General features: G+C 44.0%; 1 long non-coding RNA gene across 1 annotated transcript; it reads left to right on the top strand.

Moving 5' to 3' along the window:
* The first annotated feature begins 7169 nt into the window (after positions 1 to 7169).
* Positions 7170 to 21430, top strand: LOC115460198. Its single transcript, XR_003940406.1, has 3 exons — positions 7170 to 7250; positions 7355 to 7359; positions 21419 to 21430. It is a non-coding gene; the product is annotated as an uncharacterized LOC115460198 (long non-coding RNA).
* Positions 21431 to 22452: the final 1022 nt, after the last annotated feature.

The raw sequence follows: 22452 nt of genomic DNA, 5'->3' as shown, positions 1-22452 counted from the left end.
TGGAATGGCCTCTTGGTGGAAGCAGTGGACACAAAAACAGTATCTGAATTCAAGAGAGCTTGTGACAAGCACATAGGATCTCTAAGGGAATGATAGGGAGAACAGGTGGCATGGGCAGACTGGATAGACCATATGATCTTTATCTGCCTACATTTTTTAATGTTTCTATGTGATAACAGTGGTTAGCATGTCTTGTTTTGACAAGTTCCTGGAAGAAAAGTCCATAGTCTGCTATTGAGATAGACATGGAGAAACCACTGCTTGCTCTACAATGGGTAGCATGGAATGTTGCTACTAATTGGGTTTCTGCCAGGTACTTGTGACCTGGATTGGCCACTGTTGGAAACAGGATACTGGGCTGGATGGACCATTGATGTGACCCAGTATGGCTAGTCTTATGTTCCCTCCAACAGGATGTCACTAGAATAGACAGGATGCATCAGTGCTGGAAGGAACACAGGCCTGGGCAGAGGTAAGGCGGCAATGGTGACAGGTCTGGAAAAGATGAGATACTGGAGGTGAGGGAGTTATTGGGCACAGGGGAGGGGTGCCAGAAAGCCTAGCTCCATTCCTGTTCATTCCTGATATAGTACTGTAGACCAGGGGCGTATCTGCGTGGGGCTTCAGGGGCCTGGGCCCCCGCAGATTTTGCCCTGGACCCCCCTACCGCCATCAACCCTCCCCCGCTGCCGTTGCTTACTTTTGCTGGCGGGGGGCCACAACCCCCGCCAGCCGAGGTCCGCTTCCAACTGCCGCTGCCTTAAAAACTACTTCTTCAGCCGGCGGGGGACTCCAAACCCCCGCCAGCCGCCCCGAGGTGTTTAAACTTCATCTTTGGCCTCCGTGGCCGTGCTGCTGTTGATAGGAGCTGTTGAATCCACTTCGGAGTCTGACGTCGTTGTACGTTGTACAATGTGCCCCCTCCCTCTGGTTCTGGCCCCCCCTACCACCAGAGTCCAGATACGCTCCTGCTGTAGACTCTCTTTGATTTCTGGCTTTCCTTATACTCCTTCACAACTACAGATCCCTTGGTATTATTAAGTACATAAGTATTGCCATACTGGAACAGACTGAAGGTCTATCAAGCCCAGCATCCCATTTCCAACAGTGGCCAATCCAGGTTACAAGTACCCAGCAAGATCCCAAAACAGTACATTACGTTTTATGCTGCTTATCCTAGAAAGAAGCAGTGAATTTTCCCCAAGTCCATTTTAATAATGGCTTATGAACTTTTTTTCTTAGGAGTTATCCAAACCTTTTTAAAACCCCGCTAAGCTAGCTGCTTTTACCACATTTTCTGGTAACAAATTCCAGAATTTAATTACACATTGAATGAAGTAATATTTTCTCTGATTCTTGTTAAATTTGCTACTTTGTAGCTTCATTGCGTGACCCCCTAGTCCTAGTATTTTTGGAAAGAGTAAACAAGAGATTCACATCTACCCATTCCACTCCACTCATTATTTTATAGACCCCTATCATATCTCCCCTCAGCCTTCTTTTCTCCAAGCTGAAGAGCCCTAGCCACTTTAGTTTTTCCTCATAGGGAAGTCATCTCATCCCCTTTATCATTTTTGTCACCCTTCACTGTACCTTTTCTAATTCCACTATATCTTTTGTGAGATGCAGTGACCAGAATTTCACACAATATTCAAAGTTTTTTTTATTTATCTACTACATCACCTCTTGACTTAGTGGTTCTATGTGTGGATCAGGTCCAAACCAAGCCAGGCTGAGAATAATAATGAGTCCACCCTGTGTGCAGACCCAGGAAGTAGGGGCAGCCCCATATTTGTGGGAGCAACAGTTCATAAAGGTCCCATAAATGAGTGGAGCAGGTTCTTTCCTAGGGCAGTTTTTCAAGGGCATATTTTGTCTTTGAGACCTGGTACAAAGTTTTAATGTAAATAGTACCTATAGATTTTGCATCAATGCAGGCAGTTTGAAAGATTGCCTTCTTCAGTAGTGTAGCTAGGACTGAATGGACCACTGGTAGAAAAGTTAAGATGAGCTCCTATAATACCCTTTTACCCAACATCCAAACACAGTGAGGACCAGGGGAGGCTATGTAAAAATTGAGGAATATCTGGGCAGAGTGTGTGTGTGTGGGGGGGGGGGGGGGGAGGGATATCGGGGCTGGAAGTTTGTTCACGGGGCCGGGGGGGGGGGGGGGGGTTAAAAAAGGTTTGGATCATTTCCTAAAAGAAAAGTCCATAAGCCATTATTAAGATGGACTTGGGAAAATCAACTCCACTGATTATTTCTAGGATAAGCAGCTTAAAATCGGTTTTAGTGTTTTGGGATCTTGTCAGGTACTTGTGACCTGGATTGGCCACTGTTGAAAACAGGATACTGGGCTTGAAGGACTTTTGGTCTGTCTCAGTATGGCAACACTTATGTACTTATGTTCACTAAGGTGTGTCTGCAGGGAAGGTGTGAGAGGTGCAGGAAAAGGGTGTCTGAGAAAGTCTGCAAGGAGGGTGTGAGGGGTGCAATGGAGGATTCTGGAAACACTCCTCACACCTTTCCTCTGAGTAGATAGCATTACTAAAATCTGGGATGCTTTCTGTCAGGCTCACTCACTGGTAGCTATGTCCTTGGCCTCCTTAATGGTTTTATTGTTTTAAAATTAGCTACAAGAAAACCAGCTAACTAGTCAGATCATAACTTCTGCAAGGCTAGCAAATGTTTGAATGTTCCAACTTTCAGGACAATGAAGGCCTCTTTTTAGGTGATGCCCATGACTTTGTTAGCCGCACAAGCTTGAATATGTAAATATTTGTTAGCCTAAAAAAAGGGTTACTATCCAATTATTACACTGGTTTTCCAGCAGGCTAACACTGTCCTCCCTTTTTACTTTGTATTGTATTATTTGCTAATTAATTACCACAGAACTTCAGCCACTACCAGCCCAAAGTTGGAAAAAGAGGCACAGTTGTGACTGTCTCCGCTGGGCTGAAAGTTTTTGGATACAGTATAGGGTGCAGGGGTAAGGCAGTGAGTTCTGTGCACACATTTACTCATTGTACTATAATGTACCAAGCCAAGAGCCATTTCCTGGAAAGTACAACTCACAGAAAACAACTGTTTTCTGAGAAATGAAGAAGCAAATCCACAACAATTTAAGTCTGGCTCTTAGAATACAGTGGTGGAAATAAGTATTTGATCCCTTGCTGATTTTGTAAGTTTGCCCACTGACAAAGACATGAGCAGCCCATAATTGAAGGGTAGGTTATTGGTAACAGTGAGAGATAGCACATCACAAATTAAATCCGGAAAATCACATTGTGGAAAGTATATGAATTTATTTGCATTCTGCAGAGGGAAATAAGTATTTGATCCCCCACCAACCAGTAAGAGATCTGGCCCCTACAGACCAGGTAGATGCTCCAAATCAACTCGTTACCTGCATGACAGACAGCTGTCGGCAATGGTCACCTGTATGAAAGACACCTGTCTACAGACTCAGTGAATCAGTCAGACTCTAACCTCTACAAAATGGCCAAGAGCAAGGAGCTGTCTAAGGATGTCAGGGACAAGATCATACACCTGCACAAGGCTGGAATGGGCTACAAAACCATCAGTAAGACGCTGGGCGAGAAGGAGACAACTGTTGGTGCCATAGTAAGAAAATGGAAGAAGTACAAAATGACTGTCAATCGACAAAGATCTGGGGCTCCACGCAAAATCTCACCTCGTGGGGTATCCTTGATCATGAGGAAGGTTAGAAATCAGCCTACAACTACAAGGGGGGAACTTGTCAATGATCTCAAGGCAGCTGGGACCACTGTCACCACGAAAACCATTGGTAACACATTACGACATAACGGATTGCAATCCTGCAGTGCCCGCAAGGTCCCCCTGCTCCGGAAGGCACATGTGACGGCCCGTCTGAAGTTTGCCAGTGAACACCTGGATGATGCCGAGAGTGATTGGGAGAAGGTGCTGTGGTCAGATGAGACAAAAATTGAACTCTTTGGCATGAAATCAACTCGCCGTGTTTGGAGGAAGAGAAATGCTGCCTATGACCCAAAGAACACCGTCCCCACTGTCAAGCATGGAGGTGGAAATGTTATGTTTTGGGGTGTTTCTCTGCTAAGGGCACAGGACTACTTCACCGCATCAATGGGAGAATGGATGGGGCCATGTACCGTACAATTCTGAGTGACAACCTCCTTCCCTCCGCCAGGGCCTTAAAAATGGGTCGTGGCTGGGTCTTCCAGCACGACAATGACCCAAAACATACAGCCAAGGCAACAAAGGAGTGGCTCAGGAAGAAGCACATTAGGGTCATGGAGTGGCCTAGCCAGTCACCAGACCTTAATCCCATTGAAAACTTATGGAGGGAGCTGAAGCTGCGAGTTGCCAAGCGACAGCCCAGAACTCTTAATGATTTAGAGATGATCTGCAAAGAGGAGTGGACCAAAATTCCTCCTGACATGTGTGCAAACCTCATCATCAACTACAGAAGACGTCTGACCGCTGTGCTTGCCAACAAGGGTTTTGCCACCAAGTATTAGGTCTTGTTTGCCAGAGGGATTAAATACTTATTTCCCTCTGCAGAATGCAAATAAATTCATATACTTTCCACAATGTGATTTTCCGGATTTAATTTGTGATGTGCTATCTCTCACTGTTACCAATAACCTACCCTTCAATTATGGGCTGCTCATGTCTTTGTCAGTGGGCAAACTTACAAAATCAGCAAGGGATCAAATACTTATTTCCACCACTGTATGTCTCAAAATATCTGGGCACTGGGTTGGTATAAGGAGTGAGGCGCCCTTTCTTTGAACTCTGTAGCACATCTCCAATGATTCCAATCATGCTTTTGTGGTCAGGCTCAATGGCTCCCTCTGGTGGCTCATCTGTGAAAATTGCGAGAAACTCTAGAGAGGCATATTCTTCCCAGTGCTAAAGGTATAAAAATATATATCTTTCTGTTCACTAGCTTATATAGTATTCAGAAAGGAACATAATATGCATTTCTAAAGTAATTTGCACTAGTTTAGCAGGAGAAAATGGGCAAGAGGGAAACAAGAATGAAAAAGGTAATCTAGCCAAAAAATAAATAAAATCTAATTTGGAAGAGCTGAGGAAGTAAAGCCACAAGTGCAACCCACAGGTCTGGTATTCAAAACCTATCAGGGGTGGGGCAACAGGGCTGTTAGGCCCAGACCTCACATAGAAAAACAACCTCCATTTGCTTGCATCAGTAGCTTTGTTGAACATGCTTTCAGTGTATTAAAGCAAATTAAAAACAATCACTCTTCTGCAATTGGGCAGTGGGCTGGCCGCTCTTAACATCAACAAGCACATAGCTAGATAATTGGATTTTTCCTTAGTTATAAACAAGTTTGTACACTCTAAGGACAGGGAAATCTTTTAAAAACAATTTTTACTACAAATAATTCCAGGGATTACAGTTTGCAACCTTTAGGTAAGCAAATTAAATTTTAATTTAAATATATTTTTAATTATCATTATGTCTACAGCTAAAAATCTGTCTCAACTGCTTCTCTGTTTTCCTTTTTTTTTTTATTGTGAGTTCCAGGACACTGGGGCCTCTTAATTTGCACTGATATAGGCCTCTGTGACTCTGAAAAGCCCTGCTCATATTAATTAAAAGAATTACCATTTGAAGATAGTTTTATAAGTAAATCAAAATAATTGTTTGTTATGAACATTATAGCAGCTATAAAATGTATTTCAATAACTATATTGCTTGGAAAGAGTTTTCCTTAGAATTAACAGGCAGCTTTGAGGGTGGAATAAAGCAAAGATCTATTGTTCAGCCCGAGAAGAGCGAGTGTTGGAGAAACATTTGGATCTGAATTTTTTCATCCATCCAGTCTCCACCTTCACTATGCAGTTGCTGCAGGGAACAATCATTTCATGCCTGGCCTTAGCTTTTTCTGCCCCATCTAGCTAGAAGCAAGGGGAGCAAGCTGATAAAACAGACTGCCCTGAAGCTCTTGCTGCACAATGGCATCTCACAGGCTTGAAGGCCAATGAAGGACACAGTGGTAGTAGTAATGGTAATAAATATAGCACAGAGCTGTACAAAGGCAGTTATTGGACAGGGCCTAGTCTTTGTAACCTACAGACTAGTTGCTACTGACACAAGCCACACAACAAAACACAGTCCAGAGTTCAGACCCAAGGAGAAAGTCTAAAGGTTTCAAGTTGAATAATAGGCATGGTTTATTTGAAGACAGACGTCAATTTATCTAATTGGGCAAAGCTGTAAAAATTGAATCTAGCACACAAAACAGTCTGTAAGAAAAATAGGAAATGAGGCTGGTGGGTGGGACCCCAAGCAGCATTCTGACTAGTGTGCTAGAAATGCATTTCAGAGACATGACTTTCACATCCTTAAAACAAAATAGACAAACGGAGAACTCTAAAAGAAAGATATTCCACAAACCCTGGCTTAGGAGTGAGGTTCATTCCTGCTATGGTATGCACAAAAATAACCCATTAAGAGCAATTGTCCCCAAAATTAATAAGTGGGTAACGCTTATGAAGCATGGCTTGTGGAATACTGTCCAACCCCTCTGCACCTGTGAGTGTATGCACTTGTGTCTATCTGTTTCCTCTGTGTATGTATCTCTGATCTGCAGGGGATGGTTGTTTGGAATGAAGCAATACCCAAACATTCTATTAATTTGGAAAGAATAATAAAATGTATTTATTTTATTTATTTATTGCATTTGTATCCCACCTTATCCCACCTATTTGCAGGCTCAAAGTGGCTTACATAATTTTGTTACACAAAGTTAATCCTGGATGTCAGGTACAATTATTGTTGTGCAGAGATTAATTAAGGGAAGAAGTAGAGAGAAGAAGGAAGGAATTTAATAGGTATATTAGATGATGGGTTTTCAGAGGTGGATGAAGCCAAGTGTGATAATTTTTCACTCTTTCAAATTAAAACAAAAAGGAGGAAATATTTTTTTTCACCCAAAGGATAGTTAAGCTGTGGAACTCACTGCTGGAGGATGTAGTAACAGTGGTTAGCATATCTAGGCTTAAAAAAAGTTCCTGGAGGAAAAGTCCATAGTCGGCTATTAAGATAGACATAGGGAAGCCACTGCTTGCCCTGGGATTGGTAGCATGAAATATTGCTACTAATTGGGTTTCTGTCAGGTACTTGTGACCTGGATTGGCCACTGTTTGGAAAACAGGATACTGGGCTGGATGGACTATTGATCTGACCCAGTCTGTCTACTCTTTATGTTCTTAGAAAAGTAATTTTTATAAAGGTTTTTTCTCGCATATATGCCAGTCTATGTGTATAACATGCCTCTTACAGAATTACTCCATGTATGAGCCCATTTGTATGTAACTTTAGTGTAGGTGTGTTCTAGGATGGAGTTTGGGTAGAGCACAGACAAATTCAAGATTTATACTCGTACATTATGAACAACCCTGGATTAACCATTAAGCAAAATAAGCCTGTATTTAGGGTATCAAAGGAAGGGGGGCACCACAGAGGTTTTTCCCCTAGCTATTGTGCCCTTAACTCTTTCACTGTAATCTACCACACCCATTATCTAACATGAATTATAGTGTTTTTCTAATCATTGTAAATATATATAATGTTTTGTTTCATACAATAATATCTATCTGTACTTATTAAGTCTTAATGTCTTGTCAGTTATGCAGTGGAAGGGCTGAAGGCAGTAGCATAGCCAGGCATTTTTGACAGAGGGTGTGTCTGCATTTATCTCCTTCTCCCTCCTGTTCCTGGCCTGTCTCCACAAAAATCTGACAATTCCCTCCCTTCCCCTGCTCCTCTCCCCACTGTACCTTAAAATCACTTCCAGTCTTCACTCGGGCAACGACTCCCATTGGCTGCCTGCACCAGGGCTTTCTCTCTGAACTGTCCCACCCTTCAGAAAACAGGAACTTGTGTCAGATGGGGGCGGGATGTTTCAGAGCGAAAGCCCTGGTGCAGGCCGCAGACAGCCTATGAGTGCAGCTGCCCAGATGAAGACTAGAAGTGATTTTAAGGCATGGGGAGGGATGGCAGATCTTTGCCGGGCCAAGCTGGGCTGGGAGTGGAAGGGAGAAAGAAGAGAGGGACTACAGGGTGTGTTTACGCAACACATGCACCTTGATTCGATAAGCCACTGGCCGAGGGGCACCATTGTTGGGCTGTTCTTAGGGCATCAGTTGGTCTTAATCTGGCCCCAATTATAAATATGCACATTTGTGGGTACTTTACACATGAACATTTATATCTGCTTCCAAGCAGGCACAAGTTTTGCAAAATTCGTGCTGATATTTAAAGACACATAGGTGCCTATGTTTGTCTATAAAATAGGTTATGAATAGGTGCTTTCTTGCCCTATCAATCTACACAACCTGTTATAAAATTATCCTATATATCACTGTGAATAGTTTTTTAAAAATTCATCTCAGGTTGCCTTTGTGTTCCAAGGCAACAGATATTGCCCTGTTTCTCTAGAACTTGGTGGCAGTACACCAGTAGCAGACTGCAGGGTTCAGCCACCAGGCTCCGTGTAATAGCACCATTCACAGTAGAATTTACAAAAAAGAAAATGAAATACACATCAGACTCACTATGAGCCGGCCCAATAGGGACAGGGGTCTGTCAGCAAGGGGATGAATAATAGGGAAAGCATGCAGAGCATGTGTGTGCGTGCTTGTGTGCATAGTACACATATAAGTGCCTAACTGCCAATTAATGGTGTCTTTGACACATAAGTGGCAGGTGCTTTTAGGTGCGATTTATAGAATTTTCTCTGTATGCTTGCTTTTATGACTGGACAGTTTCCTCCTGCTCCTTCTGAGCGTCTAACCCGATCTGATCCGGACTGGGATTATTCCCCACCATCTTCTTAGTATTCTCCTTGCAGCAATGTTGTTTCAACAAGAGGCCATGGGCCTGGGCTCCTTTCAGATCCTTGTAATCATGGGCCCGATATTCAGAAAATGCTGAGCTCCTAAAGTTAGCCTCCTAAATTTGTGCCCTATTTTCAGTCAAACTTAGCTGAAAATTCATCTTAATTTAGGAGCTTAAAAGTTATGTTCATAAATTTAGGCCTGCCATTCATTTGCCTAGATTCATGAGCCTAATTTATAAGCCTAGTGCTGAAAATCAGTGTCAAGTTCCTAATTACTTTTCCTTGCTCTGAGTCCACCCTAGCCTCACTCCCCCCCCCCCTCCCTTCCCTGAATGATAAGGCAGGAGGAGGAAAGGGAAATGGGACTTGATATACCACCTTTCGGAGGTTTTTGCAACTACATTCAAAGTGGTTTACATATATTCAGGTATTTATTTTTTGTACCGGGGCAATGGAGGGTTAAGTGCATAGGTGCCCCGTATAAGAGGCTTGGGGAGGCTAAGCCTCCCCAGCCAAGCTGTGACCTTTCCTCACCTTTTCCGCCAAAGCCCCCCCCCCCCCCCCCCCCCCGCTGAGCCCGCCTTCAGCTCCCCACCTTCCTGCAGTGGCCGCCCGGTGTTTAAACCTTTAAGTTACAGCAACGGCTCACCTCCGCTCCAGCCTTTCCCTTCTTGCTCAGAGTCCCACCTTCCTCTGATGAGGTATTTCCTGTTTCCGCGAAGGCGGGACTCTGAGCGAGAAGGGAAAGGCTGGAGCGGAGGTGAGCCATTGCTGCAACTTAAAGGTTTAAACGCCTGGCGGCCACTGCAGGAAGGTGGGGAGCTGAGGGTGGGCTCAGCGGGGGGTGGGCGGCGGCGGAAAAGGTCACAGCTTCTTTTATGGGGCGCCTATGCTTCTCCCCCACTTATTCCCTGGAATCAGCTGATTGCAGTAGAAGCGCTTGTTCAGCTCTGACAGAGGGTGAACGGATGATCATGGCAGGAACATTTTTTCAACTCCACTCCCTGCTGCTGTGGGTTTCTAGTTCCTAGAAACCTCTCTACTTTCTTACTGCCACAGTTGTGTAGGCTGCCAAAGGTAAAGCTGGGAGGGGAAACTGCTGGGCACAGCTTGGGGGGTCAGAGGAAAAAAAAAAGAGAGACGGGATATAATGGCGCTGGTTGGGTGGGAGGAGCAGAGAAGGAATGTCTCTGCTGCAAAATACTTTAAAGTAGGATCACCGATCTAGATATTTTTTGGTCATACCAGGAGGATTAATGCTTTCAAAGCCTGGTGCGTTAAATTCATATGTAATTAAAATAAAATTAACATTTCACATAAGTGAATTTGTTGGGGAAAAAATGAGATACTGAAACACCTACAGAGAAGATTGTTACCCTCCTGTACACAGCAGGAAGAAGAGAAATTGCCAGAAACATCAAGTATTTTTTAAAGATCCAAGTCTTCCCTCTATCATTTCTTCTAGAAGCTATGGATGAGCTGCTATTTAATCACTTTCCTGGAGATGCAGGGAAGGCCTTTGACCATATTGAATGGTCAGATTTGTTTGTGGTATTAGATTGGTTCACCTATGGTCGTGATTTTATGCTACATATAAAAACATTGTATCACGTCACCTAAATCAGGAATACTAGCTAATGGGGCTTTTCAGATGGAGATGGAGTTAGGTAGAGGTACGTGGCAGGGGTGTCTCGGTGTCTCCTTTCTCCTTTATTGATTAATCTGATTCCTATTAGGCAGGCTTAAACTAGTAGCAGGATAAAACTTTTGGAATTAGAATGTAAAACTGCAGCATACAGCATGTTAATATTCCTATTGCGACTTACATTGTTCTTTGCTACTGTAAAGGAATTTTCTCAGCTCTCAGAGTATAAACAGGAATACTTCAGAGGCGATGCAAATGCATCTTGATATGATACAGGAGGATATCAGAAATTTTGGGCTCAGGTGGATGATGGATGTTTTCCATTATCTAAGAATATTATTTCATAGAGACTTACATCCAATGATGTCCAAGGTCTTTGCCTGGCAGTGCTCGACCCTTGTGGTGGGGAAGAATGGAATTCATAAAAATGGTCCTAATTCCTCAGATTAATTGTATACTAAGCAACAAAGGTAGAAAAGATCATTTTATTTTCATTATAGTGTTTGGAATATGTCCACTTTGAGAATTAGGTGCTCAACATTAAAAATTTATATTTATTTACGGCATTTTATCCCACATTAAACATGAATTAGGGTGTTCTGTGGCTCTACACGTACCATGATATTATGATCCCTTGTTTCATATTGTTGACGGTCTGCATTTTCCATATGGGTGGTATATTGGTGTATTAGGTTCTGCCCAGTATAATATTTATGGTACAGTAAGGTTCTGAGTGTTTTTTTGCACAAAGTTGTACATAGTGTTTTGCAGTTGAGCGATTGTGGTTAGTATATGCTTTGAGCAACCACTTTATTCTTTGACATATGATACATAGCTAATATCTAAATTTAATAAAAGGTATTAATTGTGACTTGTATTTATTTATATTTCTGTGTGTTATCAAACAATTATGGATTTAAGCTCCACCCATGGCCCCACCCCTAACCCCACCCCCTTTAGCCTCCCCAAACAGTTGGGCCACCGACCGCCTATGGTTAAGTGACTTGCCCAGAGTCACAAGGAGCTGCAGTGGAAATCAAACTCAGTTCCCCAGGATCAAAGTCCACTGCACTAACCACTTGGCTACTCGATTAGGGCAGTGTTTCTCAGCCCAGGCCATCAAGTTTTCAGGATGATTTTCATAAGTATGATGACTAAATGAGCACGTAGAATTGATTGTTGAAATTCAAAGCAGTTGCTGAGAAAATGGCAAAAAAAAATCTATGGGCTTACTTTTTTTTTTTGTCACAAACATTTATTCCTGTCATTGACTATACTATTATAATATACTATAAAGCTTATACCCCGCAACTACCCATTAGAGTTAATGCGGTTTACAATATCAAAAGAGAATGGACAGTTTCCAGAGATGTACAGATAATAGATATGAAATACAAAAACTTCAACAGTATATGATTTGTTTAAACAGAGAGTTTTTGAAAGGTTTCCTAAAGGCCTTACATTTATTCATTCTTTGTAGACTTGTAGGTAAAGCATCCAACATTTTACATCTTGATAAGAAAAAAAAAAGCTCATTAAACTCAGATTTATAGCGAACATTTTTTGGACTGAGATAAAGCATCAGAAATGGAAGTCTATTAGAATGACCCCTATGCCTCTGAGTTAGATTAACTAACCCAGATAAATATTTGGGCAAAACACCATGCAAAATAAGAAAAAAAAAATAGTACATAGTTTAAATGTAATTTGGGCTTTATTCAGGAGCCAATGCAGTTTCATCAAAAGAGGTGAAACTGACTCAGACCTCGACTGCCCAAAAATTAAATGGGTGGCTGTATTCTGCAGTCTGTGTAAAGTGCATCGGTGTTGACTTAGGTTAATGGTCTATAATGGTATCTTGGTGCACAGAAGCTGTTACAGAATTGGCACTCAGCATCAAGATGCCCACCTTAAAGTGCCCAGTTATAGAATTTCTCCCTAAGTGGGCAGTGTGAGATAAAGCGACTTGCCTAAGAAGTTATGCTCTTGACTGTTTGCTGGTATTTGCATACTGCTGTTTACCTGCTACAGTCTTTGTATGGTAGTGTATGAGCCCCACTTCTGGTGTAATTCAATGATGTGTCTTTGACAGGATTGTTCCAGAAGAGAGAGTGATGAGGTCATCATGACTGTTGAATTCAATTATCAAAAATCTTAGGGGGGAGGTGGGTTGAAAGTGAACTATGAGGGAGGCACAAATCTGAAGATTCACTACACAATTACAGACAAAAGGGAGAATCCGGTATTCAGAGGATCTTATTGTACATAAAACATGCCAGCAGGCCCACAGTAAGGCGTAAGCAATGTAGACCACTTCCTCCTGTGCCAAATTTGTATAAGGGACAGACCATCGCTGCCACTGCTGCCATGCCACCATCTGGGGTACAGAGGTGACAAGAGTGAACCATCCCGAAGAGTGATCTACCATGCCAAAGAGTGAGATTTTTCAGACTGTACATCCAGGGTATAATTCTAGAATGATTTAAGTATAGTATTGCTATGCAAATGAATCAAAGCAGCATTTGAATATAACAACTTAAGAACAGACATAGTGGGTCAGACCAATGGTCCATCTACCCCAGTATCCTGCTTCTAACAGTGGCAGGGCTGGTCAAACGCAGTAAGCAGGCTATGCAGTGCAGGAGGGCGCTTGCCTTTCAGGGGCGTCACTTACTTTGCAAGCAATCAAGCTCTGCTGAGGCTTTTGTTTTTCAATCTAATCTCTGCTGTTCATCTCAGTCTAGCTCCAAAGCTGTCAGCTCTCTGTCCAGTCCCCTCCCCCTCCCAAGCAGAGAAATATCCTTCTTGTGTGTGTCAGAGGATTTCACTGCTCCAACTGAATCTGGCTCTGAAATAACTTGTGGGAGCTCAGCTAACCTCTGCCCAGAGAGGGCTCAGACAGAGACAGCACAGCAGAGCCTGGACCCTTGTTTTGTCAGAGACTGCTGTTTAGTGCTGCACCTGACCCACCCTTTTCCACCCCCAACACAGCAATTCACGGGACAGGAGGGCTAGATGCCTGCTTTCAATTCCTAACCATCACCTATCTCTCATTCCCACTGCAGTAACTCCTGTTAGTCTGTCCAACTCAGATTGTAGAATATGTTAGTTTATGCTGATTAAATCTGTCCTAGCTAGATCCTAAGCTGTGCTTGATGGGAAGGCTATTGTGCTGCATGCAGAGTCTAACTTCTTAGGATTTCAGGTTAATTTTTTAAGAATTTGAAGAGGGGCTATCTCTGTTCTACATGTGTGACTGCAAGGCCAAGTGTCTGAATAGGGATCTGTTTGTTAGATTCTGAAATTTTGATAACACATTGTTTTTCAGAGTTGGCAAGACTGTCTGTTCTCCTAATTCCTGGTCTGTTTGCTAAGTTATTTTTCTTCTATACTGGTGTAATATTTTCAATGATGCCATGGCTAGTAAAAGGGGTGTGTCTATTGTGGGGGCGGAGCCATAGTGATCCCGCCTCTGGATGGGTAGGGGCGCCGACTAATAGACTGCAGGAGGGCGCTAGAAACCCTAGGGCCAGCCCTGAACAGTGGCCAATCCAGGTCACAAGTACCTGGCAGAAACCACTCCTGGGGCACGGAGCGGCTTCCCCCATGTCCATCTCAATAACAGACTATGGAGTTTTCCTCCAGGAACTTGTCCAAACCTTTCTTAAACCCAGATATTCTAACCGCTGTTACCACATTCTCTGGCAGTGAGTTCCAGAGATTAACTATTCTTTGAGAAATATTTTCTCCTATTTATTTTAAAAGTATTTTTATGTCATTTAATTGAGTGTCCCCTGCTCTTTGTTCTTTTAGAAAGAGTGAAAGTATGTATATCGGTTCCAGAGCATATGTACTTGTAGTAAAGAGAAAAGAGACAGGGCAAGGTGTAATCAGATTTCTTCCTACTGGTTGGACCACTTGGTTTACTCCCCTAAGGCTTCTCCCCAGGGCCGTCGAGTGACTGAGCCAGGGGCGTAGCCAGACACCCAATTTTGGGTGGGCCTGGGCCCAAGATGGATGGGCAGAAGAACGCTGCCCTGTCCCACAAGTGATTTGGTCTCTCCCTCTCTCGCCTTCATGCCATATGGTCTTTCAAACATCCCCCTCCCCCCATACCTTTTAAATAGCAGATTTTCACTGGCAGCAAGCAGCAAATAATGCACACTGCTCATGTTGGCTCTACAGCCTTCCCTCTCTGATGCAACTTCCTGTTTCCACATAGGCGGGAATACATCAGAGGGAAGGCTGGTATGCAGGAAGGACAGGAATTTTCGGCTGGTGGGGCTTGGGAATCCCTGCCAGACACTTCATAGGTGTGCTGCTACTGGGTGGGCCTGGGACCACCCAGGCCCACCCTTGGCTATGCCACTGGACTGAGCCAGGCCCGGGGCAGAATCGTTATTGCCGCCACAGCCCCTCCCCCAAATCATAATCGCCACCGTCAGCCCGAAGTACCTTGGCTGACCCCACCAGCTGCAGGCGGCACAGCTCCTTCCTCTGCCCAGCATTGCCTGCCCCTGTGACTGCTTTCCTCAGGTCGCAAATGCTCAGTCTCAAAACTGAGCATGCACGGCCAGAGCGCCCAGCAAGCTGCTAGGCAGGTGATGCAAGGGGGGCCCGGCGTCAGAGTTTTCTCTCTCCTGATCTTGTCAGGACGCGATCACACAGGTACCCTCAGGAGCAGGAGAGAGAGACCACTGCACCGGGCCCCCCCCCCCTGGAGGCCCAGGCCCAGGGAATTTTGCCCTCCCCCCTCTCGGCGGCTGTGCTTCCCCTTCATGAAAGCAGTGATCAAAATCAGTGCACTGGTATGGAAGCTCTGATGAGTTAGAAATAGGGCTTGGAGTGTGAGAGCTTTCAAATGAGTATGATACGCTCCTAATGAGTGAGACCTGGCATCTCTGGAGGTGGTTGCCACTGTTACAATGCTGGTCCTGTGTGGTGCCACTGGTTTTGCAGCAGAAACTTGGGAAAGCTACATAATTTGGGGGGGGGGGGCAAGATAAAAGGAGCTGCAGTATGACCTGAGGGAGGGAAAGGGAAGCAGAAGCTGGATGGGCGTAACCTGGTAATTGGAGAGCAGATGAGAGGCACTGAAAAGGAGGGGTACTGTGGAAGATTATGAGAGAGGACAGAGATGGGTCTTCTGAAGGGTCAAGCATGGGTGGAAATGAGGTTAAAAAGATGAGAGAGAGTGAATAGGAGATGGGGTAGAGGGTAAGAGAGAGAATGGCTTGGCGGTAGATAAAAGGTGAAAAGGAGATTAAGGTTTAGGGTTTGAGAGAGAGGGAGAATGAGGGGTTAAATCACATATATGGGTGGATATAGAGGCAAAGTGAAAAAAAAAATAATTAAAGAAAGATTAGTGCTGGACAGCTGTAAAGAGGATGGGAAATAGGACAAGAGGAGAGAGAAAAAATGGAAAGGCAAACCTTGAAGAGAAATTTTGGAGAAGACTGACACAAAAAAAGTGGAATAGACTGGGATCAAACCAATCAGAAAAGTGCCCAGAAAACAAAGGTAGAAAAGAAAAACATTATTTTTATTTCATACTTTTGAAGAATTGGACTTTGTCTGCTTTGGGAAATGTACACCTTTTCTATTTTTGTATTTAGCAGAGTACAGGAGAAAATTCATTTCTGTTTCTCATTTACAAGTATTGCAGTGCTTGTAGAGAGGGCTTTCTTGGGGGTCTCTATTTCAGTTTTATCTGCATGTTTTTATGTTTCCCTATTTTGTATCAGATGAGAGTCTGTTCATGGACTGTAGAGGTGAAGGATTCCTCTAGCAACCTGTGGGCCCCAATACCATGGGAAGTATTTTATATTTTATTTATTTATTGCATTTGTATCCCATATTTTCCCACCTATTTGCAGGCTCAATGTGGCTTACAAGGTCCCGTTTTGGCAATTGCCATTCCAGGGTGAAAGATACAATTGGTAGTCCATAGGGACCAGATGTAAATAGGAAATAGTCAGAAACTAGGTGGAGTGTTGATGTGTTATAAATAACTATTATTCCATTTGGTATGCCTTGTTGAAGAGATAAGTCTTCAAATATTTACGAAAGTTAGTTATTTCGTAGATTGTTTTTAGGTTAAGTGGCAGGGCATTCCATATCTGCGTGCTCATATAGGAAAAGCTGGCTGCGTGTGTTAGTTTGTATCTTAAACCTTTACAGCTGGGGAAGTGTAGGTTAAGAAATGTGCGTGCGGATCTTTTGGCATTTCTGGGTGGCAGGTCGATGAGGTCTAGCATGTAGGCCGGGGCATCTCTGCAGTGGCGTTCCGACCCTAGCTGACACCTGGGGCGGATCGCCGATGTACCCCCCCCGGCAAAATGACACCTCTTCCCCCCCCCCGGCGAAATGACACCCCCCCGGGTGCACGCCGCTGGTGGGGGTGCCGCGGCACGCGCCTGTTGCCCTGTTTCAGTCCGATTTCGCAATTCGCATGTGTTCACTGCTCCCTCTGAGTCTGCCCCGGAACAGGAAGTACAAATGTAAGAAAAAAATAAATAAAATCCAGTTCCAGGAGGGAGAATTGTCCAGTCCTGGTTTTGAACTTACCATACTGCTTTGGGATGTATTTGTATCCCCTAATTCTGCTAGTTGAAATCAGTGCTGTAGGTCCCATAATGCATCAGGATAGGGTTGCCAGAAATCCAGGATTGGCCTAAAGTCCTCCCTCCTGGAACTGGGTAATTTGGCAATTCTGTATGCATGACCTTCCTCTAGTCATGCTTTTCATGCCCAGGTTTTTGATGCTGCTTTTAACTCCTAACTCATTCTCTCTTGTTCAGTACCTGTGTTTTATCATTCCCACTTTAGTAATTCCCTCATCCCCTTATCATTCCCACCTTAGTAATGCCCTCATCCCCTGTTTGTCTATCCTAATTAGATTGTAAGCTCTGTCCAGCAGGGACTGTCTCTTCATGTCCAGTGTACAGCGCTGCATACGTCTATTAGTGCTATAGAAATGATAAGTAGTAGTAGCAGTTCTTTGAATTCCCTTTGCATTCTAGAAGTCTTCTGCATGCAATAGCCTAAAACAAAGACCAGATCAATCTGTCCTGAAAGTCTGGAGCCTATCAACAACCCCACCTCCCACACAGGCTTCCTGTTACCTTAAAAACATCAAGCAGGGCAGGGTGCCCTAGGTCTTGTGAGAGCACAAAGGGCTAGTAGGAGGGTCCCACAATGAATTTACTTTCCAGAGTTGCTGCTGTGCAGTGCAGGACAGGACAGGGCACAGTACAGTAACTGGGAGGTGAAGAAGAGAGATGCCCAGAGAGGAAGAAAACTAAGTGGGGGGGGGGGGGGATCTCGCCTACATTTCTGATTTCTGGTGGATAACCCCTCCCTTGATTGCCTCTGTGTGGATGCTCACAGTTTAACTGCAGCCCTGCATGAAGCCAGGGAGAGATGATCTGGCTCATCAGTTTTGCAATCTCATTCTTGTCCTTCAGAGATTATCTGTACTTGTCCCATGCCACTTGGAATTTGGATATACAGTTTCCCCCTCTCTACCTCCACTGGGCACTACTGTTCCATGCATACACCATATTTTCTGGGAGTCTTAATGGAGGAAGAGGCCACAGGAACCTTCCCCACCCTTACCCATGATGGTTAGAATGATGACTGTTTTTGTGTTTTCTTTTGGGCTGTATCTTTTTTTTTTTCTGGAAGTTTTGAATAAAAGATTTGTGTGAATATTTGCAGATCTACCGTAAAACTTCTATGATTGGGACAACAAACCCAGTGTGCGAAAAGTGCCTACTGACTGTTCTGCATCCTATGTCCCTACGTCTCTGGCATAACCACTTTTCCTCCTCACCCCAGTGGAGTGGAGGAGTAGCCTAGTGGTTAGTGCAGTGGACTTTGATCCTGGGGAACTGAGAGCCAGATGCACTAAGCTTTAACGAGCCAAAAATGAGCCTTTAAGGAAGAATTTTCAAACTGTTGTATGCACTAAAGCCCATTTTCCGACAATGGTAGCAGCTAACGAAAACGGAATGCAGATGAGCAATTAGTGTAGAAACCCTATTGAAATGACATGCACTAACCTTTTCCGATTTGTTTAACGCAGGAAAACCGAACGAAACGCCAAGAAATCTAACGAGAGGTCTGTACTTCTCGTTAGAGCTGCCCAGCTGCCAAAATGTAATGAAAAAAAAAATCGGGAGGGAGGGGGAAAAAACGGGCGTCAGGAGCATCCTTTATTGACGCCCGAGGTCCCTGCTGCTCCCCGCTCCCTCTGCATTTAAAAAAAAGGGGGAAAAACAAGGATCGGGATGGGGCAAAGGCACTCGTCAGGAGTGTCCTTTATGAGCGTCCTTGCCCCCCCCACCGCCCGAGGTCGCTGCTGCTCCCCGCTTGCCAAAAATCCAAAGTTTAAGCTGCCCCGGCTCATCCCTCCCTTCCTCTCTTCTCTTTCTTCCCAGTTCCACCTCCCGCTATTCTCCGCCCCGTGCCCCGCCCCTGCCACCCTCCCTGAAGTCGTCGCCGCCATTCCCCCTCTCCACCAGTGCCCCCCTCCTTGTTACCGGGCCATGCAGCGCCCCTCACCTCTGGGCCCAGGAGGGAGGAGGGACGTCAGAGACTGCAGAGGAGACGATCAGCTGTTCTTCCCCGTGCAGCGCCCTCACACAGAGGTGAGAGGCGCTGCATGGCCCGGTAACAAGGAGGGGGGGGGGGAACGGCGGCGACAACTTCAGGGAGGGCTGTGGGGCACGGGGCGGAGAATAGCGGGAGGTGGAACTGGGAAGAAAGAGAAGAGAGGAAGGGAGGGGCGAGCCGGGGCAGCTTAAACTTTGGATTTTTGGCAAGCGGGGAGCAGCGGCAACCTCGGGTGGTGAGGGGGGGCAAGGACACTCATAAAGGATGCTCCTGATGAGCGCCTTTGCCCCCTCCCGAAACACACGTGTTTTGGGATTTTTTTGTTTTGTTTTTGTTTTGACGTTTTGGGACATGCGCAGAGCAGCCAGCATAACGCTTGGCTGCTCTGCGCATGCCTTACGGGCTGATTACGGACGTTTTTACCGAAGGGTTAGTGAATGCAAGTGAGCTGCAACGAACAGCTCATTTGCATTCCCTATCCTTCATGCATTCTTCGTTTTTTTACATTCGGTAACTTCTTTAACGTTTTAGATTTTTTTACGTACGGTTGATGCATCTGGGCCTGAGTTCGATTCCCATTGCAGCTGCTTGTGACTCTGGGCAAGTCACTTAACCCTCCATTGCCCCTGGTACAAAATAAGTACCTGAATATGTGTAAACCGCTTTGAATGTAGTTTCAAAAACCTCAGAAAGGTGGTATATCAAGTCCCATTTCCCTTTCGCTTTGAATGTAGTTGCAAAAGCCTCAGAAAGGTGGTATATCAAGTCCCATTTCCCTTTCCATATTTGAGATCCTACATGGAATATTGCCACTATTGAGATTCTGTTGCTACTATTTGAGATTCTACATGGAATGTTGCTATTCCACTAGCAACAATCTATGTAGAAGCCTGCCCTTGCAGATCAGCAACGCGGCCACACAGGCTTCTGTTTCTGTGAGTCTGACGTCCTCCACCCGCCCCCCTCCATCCATCACCTGGCCGGGCCCCCCTGAATTCAAATCATAGCGCCTCACCTCGGCCTCGCTCCCTGTGAAAGAAGCGCAGCAGCGACAGTCTGCAGATCGCCTCCCTTCGGACCTTCCCTCCCTGTGTCCCGCCCTTGTCTGATGTAACTTGCGAGAGGGCGGGACACAGGGAGGGAAGGTCTACATACCAAGTCCCAAAAAGGATTGTACAAACTATTGTACAATTTCCTTGGTGCTGGTCCTTCTTATGCTGAAGAATCAACGAAGACTTGAGCCATATATGGAAAGAGCTTCCAGATATGCAACTAGAATTCAGAAGAAAAAGAGACATCATCGCCAATGCACACTGGATAATTGAAAAGGCCAGAGTATCAGAAGGAAGTTTTTATATGAGTTTTATTGCCCATTATAAGGCCTTTGTGTCAACTATATCAAATTGTAGAGAGTCCTTAGGGCAAGGTTATGCCTGAATATCTGATTACTCTAATGCAGAATCTGTACATCGTAAAACAAGCTACAATTGTGACAGAACATGGTGAAACAAGCTGGTTCATAGTCAGCAAAGTTTAACAAGTCTGCATTCTCTCTCCTTAGTTGTTCAACCTGTATGTAGAGTACATAATGAGAGAAGCAGGACTGGAGGATGATGAAAGAGGTTTCAAAATGGGAGGAAGGAGTATCAACAACTTCTCATATGCTGATGACATTACATTCATAGCTGAAGGTGAAGAAGATTTAGAGGTCCTTATCAATAAAAATGAGACTAAAACTAAATCTAAAGAAGACCAAAGTGATTACAATTGGATCAACCTTTTAGGTTCCAGTAGTCAAGAAGTATTACCTTAGACTATCACTTAGCAGAGCTAAATTGAAGGAACTGGAGATTTTCTAGTCATGTGATGTTTCATTACCAAGAAAGATTCAAACTATACAGATAATTTTTTTTCCCTATTACACTGTGTGGATGTGGAGCAAGACAACACAAGCATTGAGGCATTTGAGTTGTGGTGCTGGAGATGACTGTGATGAATACCATGGACATCCAGGAAATTGAACAGGTGGATAGAACCTTCAGTGCATAAGAAAAAGATGAGCATGGTGGGGTGTTTCTTTCTCTCTTCTCTTCTTCTTTCCTTCTTGCCTTTCCTTGGGCTTTTAAATTTTATTAACTATTCTGCTGCAATTTGGTGATTTGCGGTATATTAAGCTACTGTAAATATTAAAATAAATTAAACCCCAAATCATCTCTAGAGGCTCACATGACTAGTCTGAAACTATCATATTTTGGCCAAATTATGTGATGTCCAGAGTCCCTAGAAAAAGCAATTATGCTAGGAAAGGTTAAGGTTGGAGGTAAAAGGGGGTGTGGAAGTTGAGCAATAAGATGGATTGATACAATCACTGCAACAATGAATGCCTCATTAAAAAGGCCTCTGCACTCAAACAGAAGACAGGATATTCTGGAGAAAGTCAACTTATAAGGTTGCCAGGCTTTGGCTTTGACTTGATGGCACTTTTAATCTTATTTATGTATTTATTTATTGGAATTTATTAACTGCCTTTATGAAGAGATTCACCCAAGGCGATGTACAGCAGGTACAGTTTAACATAAAACTTACAATTTTGTTAACAGCATAACAACAATAAAATAACCAAGTATAAACATAAATACAATAAGGGCCCTGTTTACTAGGCTGTGTTATAGGCATGTTAACGTCTTTAGGGCACGTTAACCGTGTACACGCCTACAATATCCCTATAGGCACTTACACAGTTAATGCGAGAGCTAATTGTAGGCATGTTAAAAACGCTAACGCATCTTAGCAAACAGGGCCCTAAATGAGGTAAACTTGAAAACAGTAAATTGAAATCTAATAATAGAACTACCGTGAAACAGTATCAAAAATATACACGCACTGGAATTCAAGTATGAGAGATACAATACAATGTTAGTATAATACTAATGATACACCTAATAATCATCTTCACCTGAATGTAACTCATCTTGAGCTACCACAGCAAAAGGTATGAGCCAAATACAAATAAAATACATAGAACAGTGATTCGCAAACATGCTGGGGTGGTAGAAGGGGAGCCCTCGGACAACTGGGTTTTCAGATACTCACCATAAATAAGCATGAGACAGATTTGTACACGATAAAGGCAGATCTACTTGTTGATACAAAGAAAACATTTTCCCAGTCAGCGCTGGTATGACATCATATTGCTCTGGGGCAAATAGTCTAGAGATTTCATTGTGGAAGCAACGTTACAATCTTTTGTTCCAGTGACATACCTATCGAGTGTTCTCATCCATGCTTTTATCTATAGGAAAAATTGTCGTAAAAATT

This window comes from Microcaecilia unicolor, chromosome 1 (assembly GCF_901765095.1).
Source record: "Microcaecilia unicolor chromosome 1, aMicUni1.1, whole genome shotgun sequence".
Classification (NCBI taxonomy): domain Eukaryota; kingdom Metazoa; phylum Chordata; class Amphibia; order Gymnophiona; family Siphonopidae; genus Microcaecilia; species Microcaecilia unicolor.
Note: the sequence above shows the minus strand (reverse complement) of the source record. Positions and strands in the feature narration are given on the sequence as shown.